Below are 6,804 nucleotides of genomic sequence, written 5' to 3'. Positions count from 1 at the left end.
AGTTATGCACCCTAACCCTAACCCTAACCCTAACCCTAACCCTAACCCTAACCCTAACCCTAACCCTAACCCTAACCCTAACCCTAACCCTAACCCTAACCCTAACCCTAACCCTAACCCTAATCTAGTAGATCATTACTTATTCTATAGTCTACCCCTCTTTTCTATACTAATTCCGGCTTATTTACGGGAATATATTCTAGACACGTGTATAATGATTTATAATTATAGAAAACTATATTACTAGATACACTCCCTTAATTTAATATAGACACATCTTAAGATTTGTATATATAGATCTTAGATTTCTCTTTACTTTCTCTTTCTTTTTATATCAACATCTTCTACATTATACGAGATTTAACCTAAACAACAATACTTAGAAGATTTATATTTAAGATTTTCTAAATCTTTTATATATCTTTTACTTCTTACCCTTACTTTAAATCTAATACCTTTAGGTATTAAGAACCTTAACAGTAAGTATACAACCCTCTTATATTCTTTAAGTCTATATTATATTAACTTATATTTATAGAATAACTTAGATTCTAAGTTATCTAAGCTACCTTTACGATATTATATATCTTATATAGTAATAGTAGTAGAGTACTTACTTTACTATAACTACTAAGGTATACCTTATAAGCTAGGATTTTATCTTAGGTTTATTTTAGAGAAAAAACTCTTAAAAAACTAAGAAAAGTAAGACTTTATATATCTTTATATTTAACCTCTTTTACTAATAGTTTATAGTAAGGATATAAAGTATATTCTTTATATAAGAGACGATTAGATAGATACTATAAATAAAAGGCAAAAACTATTTCTAGGGCCTTAATAGTATCTAATTTAATTGTCTTACCTTTTTACACTTAAAACCTTTAAGTTATTCTTTAAGTATTTACTTTAAATACTTATATATATATATATATATTTAAATATATATATATACCCTAGCTAAGAGAATAAGAAGACCTTCTATTAAATCTCTTAAACTTAGATTTAAGTTTTAAACCTTTTTTTACAGACTTTATATCTAAGTATATATATTATATATATACTTAAACTTAAGTTACGTTAGGCTATCTTAGCTTTATTTAGGCCTTATCTCTAAGCTAAATTACGGACTTTAAGATGGATTATCGTCTATATTCAAACCTTACAAAGGATAGCTTTAATGCTATTAAGCCTTTAAAGGCTACAGAAAGCGTTTACCCGCCTTTCTTTAGCTATTATAAAGAGCTAGATATTCTTATATGTTCCTTATGCTCTACTACTATTCTAGATAGTAAGAACATTAGTAAACATCTTAAAGAGAAATACTCTACGTTTTATAATAATCTTAGTAACCCTAAGTTTATTATACAACGGCTTAAATCTCTAAAGATTAAGGGATATAAAGAGGTTAATAAAACTCTATCCCCTAATAAGTACTATATTAAGGAGTTACCGCTACACTTTAACACTTATATGTGTTCTAAGTATAACTTTATTAGTACAAGTAGTAAAGTCGTACGAAATCACTTAATTAAGAAGGAAAACATTAAGAGTTCTACTAGAACTAAGAGTACAGATCTTATATATAATATTCCGGTACAAATATTATATCCTACTCTTAGTAAAGGAATATTTATTCCTACTCTTCCTATTCTTAACTTAAGTAATACTACTAGTATTACTATAAGAGATAGTACTATACAAGATAGTCAAGACTCTACTATAGAAGTAGATAACTCTACAGCTTTAGTACATACTTCTTTTAATATAGAAGTAATAAAGACTAGTCCTTTAATTATTCAAGACTCTCTTACTTACTTTAATAGCTTTATTAATAAGCGAGAAGAGTTAGTAGCTACAATAAAGCAAGTAGGCGAAGATCTAAGCCTTAATAATAAAGTAATGTCTTCTTTCTTAAAGAATTCACGCTTTAATCAGTTCTTAGAGGGTAAGGATATTCGGGAATTACTATTATTAGTAAACCTTACACCTCTAATAACAGAAGAACGGATAAGTATTAAGTACTTAGAGTATATTACTCTAGATATCACTAATAATACTTCTAATCTAATCCCGAATATTATACGGTCTATTAGACTAGATCTAAAACAAGAAGACTTAATAGATTCCTTTAGTTTTAATAAGGATTTTATTGAACTAGAAAAGAGTTCTAAAGGACCGTATTTTAAGATTTTTAGTAATCTATTAATCTTTATAACTAGACTTTATCTAATTAGAAAAGATATAATCCAGTCTTCTTTAAGAGATTATATTACTACAGAAATAGAAACTACTTCTATACTAGATACAACTATTAAGACTATCTTAAAGACAATAGTAGAACTAGTAAATAAGAAGCTAGTAACAAGAGAAGAAGAAAGAGGTACTTCTAGTTATACTAAAGTATATAACCTAATAATCGACCTATTTATTAGCTTATTAGACTTACCTATTACCTTTAGTACTCTACAAGAGTATACCCTCTTTAAGAACCCGGTTATAGTATTCTTTATACTTAATACCCTAGATCCTATTACATTAAAGTATAAGGACGAAAGAACTATAGCTAATTTAGCTTCTAAGATAATCTATAATAGTCGGCTATTTTTTATTAGTCGGCTAAATCAAGTAGAGACAAACTCTAAGGAGTATAACTCTAGTATAGAAGACTATTATAAGACTTACTCTATTAAGTACTTAAAGAGTACTAGTCGAAACTATTTAGCAGAAGTACTAGCTATTAGACGCTATTGTATTAAGATAAGTAAGGACTTACTATCTACAAACCGGCCGATACTAGAGCTTAGTCTAGATAAAATCCTTGTCTACGATAAGCCTTATAGTATTACAGGACTAAGGACTTTCTTTACTAGTATCTTAGATAGACTAGAGGATCTACTCTTTAATAATCTAATTACGATTAAGTCTACTTTACTACCGACTATTCCTCTTAATATAGTACAAGATAGTCGTTCTAGAGACGAGATTAACGAGTATATAATAGATAATCCGTCTTTAACCTTCTATAAGGATTTTTTACTTAAAGTACTCTTTAAACCAAACTCTTCTTTATCTAAGTATTATATAAGGAATATTAACCCTAAGACTAAGAAGATTACTTATAATATAAGTAATATCTCTAAGTTCTATACTTTACGGCTAGAATTTATTAAACTTCTAGCCTTAGCTACTTATTTAACAAGTAGTAGCCCGTTAAGAGGAGAAGAGCTAGTTTCTATTACGTATAGAAATACAAGAGATAAAGTACGGAATATTATCTTAGATAAAGACCAGGACTTGTTTCTTATTACGACTAATTATTATAAGTCGTATAATATTACAAGAAAGGATAAAGATAATCTACGATTCTTACCTTCTAAGCTAACTAATATACTCTTATATTACCTAGTTTATATTATTCCCTTATATACCTACTTTAATATAGAGTATCTTAAGGACACAAGGTTTAGTCCGTACTTATTCGAAGAGAAAGGCAAGCCTATTAGTAGTACTATACTATCTAATACTCTTTTTAAAGAGTCTAGTCGAGTATTTAGAGACGGGCTTAGTCTTAATCCGTATAGACACTTAATTAACTACTTAATTAAGGAGAAGCTCGGCTATAATACTACTCTACAAGAAGACGAAGACGAAGAACAAGATATAGTAGATACTTTAGCTAATAGATCTACAAAAGTAGGTAATATAAACTACTCTAGAGATATTAGTCTAAGTACTACTACTACTAAGAGTATGTATCAACTAAGCTTAAAGCTTTGTCAAGACTACTTTACTTACTTTAATATTAATACTTTATCCTTAAAGGTTAATTTAAAAGAGGATATCTATACTAGTTACCGGTCTACTTCTCTAGACTTTAGTATAGAAAAGTATAAGACAAGTAAAGACTATAGTATTATCTCTAAGATAGTTGATACTAGCTCTAACCTTACTAAGTCTTTAGAGGACTACTTAAAGGAATTCTTTAAGAGTCGTCTAGCGGTATTTAAGGACGAATATTAAGGCCTAGCTCTAAAGGCAATTCTTAATAACCCGAACTATCTAACCTATATTAACCGTACCGCTAGCGGTAAAAGTTTAATATACTTTTTACCGGTATATATAGATAAAAATAGGGTTAATCTAGTATTAACTCTACGGGTTACTCTTAAACAAGACTTGTATAAAAGAGCAAAAGAAAAGGACCTACAAGTATCTATACTAGAAGATATAGACCTAGCTACTAGTACACCTAAAGGGTTAATACTAGGCTCTATAGATAGCCTCTTACGTAAAGAGTTTAGTCTTTATATCTATAAGACTATTAAGGCAGGGTATAACCTAACTATCTTTTTAGACAAGGTACATGTTTTACTCTTAGAACAAGACTTTAGACCGGTATTAAACTTTATTAGTACGTTATTAAAGTTTCGGGTTGCTTTAGTCTTTATTACAGCTACCTTACCTAAGAGCTTACTAAAGCTGTTAGAGAAAGAGTTTTGTTTAACAAAAGGACAAAACCAAGTCTTAAGAGCCTCTACTGTCCGAAAAGATATTAGTTATAATATACACTATTATAACCCGAAAGATGATCTACAGTTAACCTTAGCTCGCTTAGAGAATAGACTACGTACCTTAAGTAGTTTAGAAGTACAAAAAGGCCTCTTATTTGTTAGTAGTATAGAAGAAGGGCTTAAAATCTCTAGAGAAGGAGGGCTTTTATTCTATCACGCTAAACTACCTAAAGGCCGACAAGATATAGTCTTACAATCCTTTTTAGAAGACATAAGTAATTCAATACTTGTTACAACTAGTGCCTTAAGTATAGGGGTAGACTTTAGTCAGATTACCTTTACTATACACTTTTTACCTGTATATAGTTTATTAAACTTTGTACAAGAGTCTAGCCGGATAAGAGGAAGAGGACACTCGTTTTTACTTCTACCTCGGCTTAGTCCTAAAGAGTCTATTCGAGATACTACCCTTATTAAAGACCTACCGGTAGAAGAGAATATTCAGACTATTCAGGATTTTAAGGCAATAGATAAGGCCTTTATTGTTAGCTATATTAAAGAAAGCTACTGTCTAAGAAGAGTTATTAATAAGTTCTTAGATAATATAGATACAAAAGGCTGTACTAGTATAGAAGCGCCTTGTTCTATATGTAAGACTTATAAAGAACAATTAGAAAGTACAGCTTTAATAGAAGAAGCTAGGGTTAAAGAGACTACTCTAAGTCTTATAAACCTCGAAGAATGCCTCTTGTCTTTAAATAAAGACTACTGTCTATTCTGTCTTTTTATCGGCCCTTATAAGGAATGTTTAAAGCACACTTATAGTACTTGTAACGTTAAGAAAGAGATTGAATTTGATAACGAAATTTATCTTAACAAGAAACAAGTTACTAATAAGAGCTTAATCCCTAGTACTTACGCTTGCTTTAAGTGCTTATTCCCTTTTAAGATATGTAATAAGCTTAAAGAGGACTATAAGCTTACAGACTGTCTAGATAGTACAGTAATCTGGCTAGTACTATCGATTATATTCTATAGAGGCGAGAAATTCCCTAGCTCTATGTTATATAATAACCCGGTTATAGACTTAGAGTATAATACAGATAGGGCACGGTTCTTTAAGAGGCTATTAGGTAAAAGCTATATTACAAATAGTATTAAGGCTACTAGAATAGTAGATATAGTATCTAAGATAAATCCTTTAAAGGTACTAGAGATAAGAGAAGAAGAAGAAGCTTTAAAGAACTTAGATAGAAGTACTTTAAAGCGGCCTACTACACCTACTAGCTCGGCAGCTAGTATTTATTCTAACTTAGTAGTATCTCCTAATCCGCGAGAAAGAAAAAGACGAGGATAAGAGATTTATTTGTATTTAAGGAGTTAAGAGTTAGGAGTTAGGTATATAATAAAGTTAATTCTATAACTATAACGTTTTATATACTATAATAAAGATAGAGAGTAAATAATCGTTAACTAATTTAATTCTAGCCGTAAAATGTTAAAAACAACCGGTACTAATACTATTTAAAGAGATAAGTATAGAATAATACCTTAAGTAAGATAGTTTTAACCGTACTAACCTAAAGATTACCGCTACTAATACTTTATAAGGGGATAAGTACAGAATAATACCTTAAGTAAGATGATTCTAACCGTAAAAAGTTAAAGGTTACTAGTACAGATACTTTATAAGGGGATAGCTATAGAATAATACCTTAAGTAAGATAGTTTTAACCGTACTAACCTAAAGATTACCGCTACTAATACTTTATAAGGGGATAAGTACAGAATAATACCTTAAGTAAGATGATTCTAACCGTAAAAAGTTAAAGGTTACTGGTACAGATACTTTATAAGGGGATAGCTATAGAATAATACCTTAAGTAAGATAATTCTAACCGTAAATACTTAAAGGTTACCGGCACTAATACTTTATAAAGGAATAAGTATAGAATAAAACTTTATATAAGATAAATCTAACTAGTAAGTATTAAAATTAATTATTAATAAGATAAGATAGTTAAGCTATCCTTTATAAAGTAAGTATACTATACTTATTAAGGTAATTAAGGAGTACTTTATAAGGTACAAAGACTATGTATTATAAGGTTACTATATTAGGTTTTATAAGGTAACTTAGTAATCTTATACAGCCTAACTAGATTAGCTTTTATATAGTAACTAGACTAACGTTTATAGAGTAACTTAGCTAGCGTTAATAGCGTAACTAGATTAGCGTTTATATAGTAACTAAAGTAGTATTTATTAAAGTAATTCTACTATTCTTTAT

The sequence above is a fragment of the Amorphotheca resinae genome (genome assembly GCF_003019875.1).
Source record: "Amorphotheca resinae ATCC 22711 unplaced genomic scaffold M430scaffold_9, whole genome shotgun sequence".
Lineage (NCBI taxonomy): Eukaryota > Fungi > Ascomycota > Leotiomycetes > Helotiales > Amorphothecaceae > Amorphotheca > Amorphotheca resinae.
Note: the sequence above shows the minus strand (reverse complement) of the source record.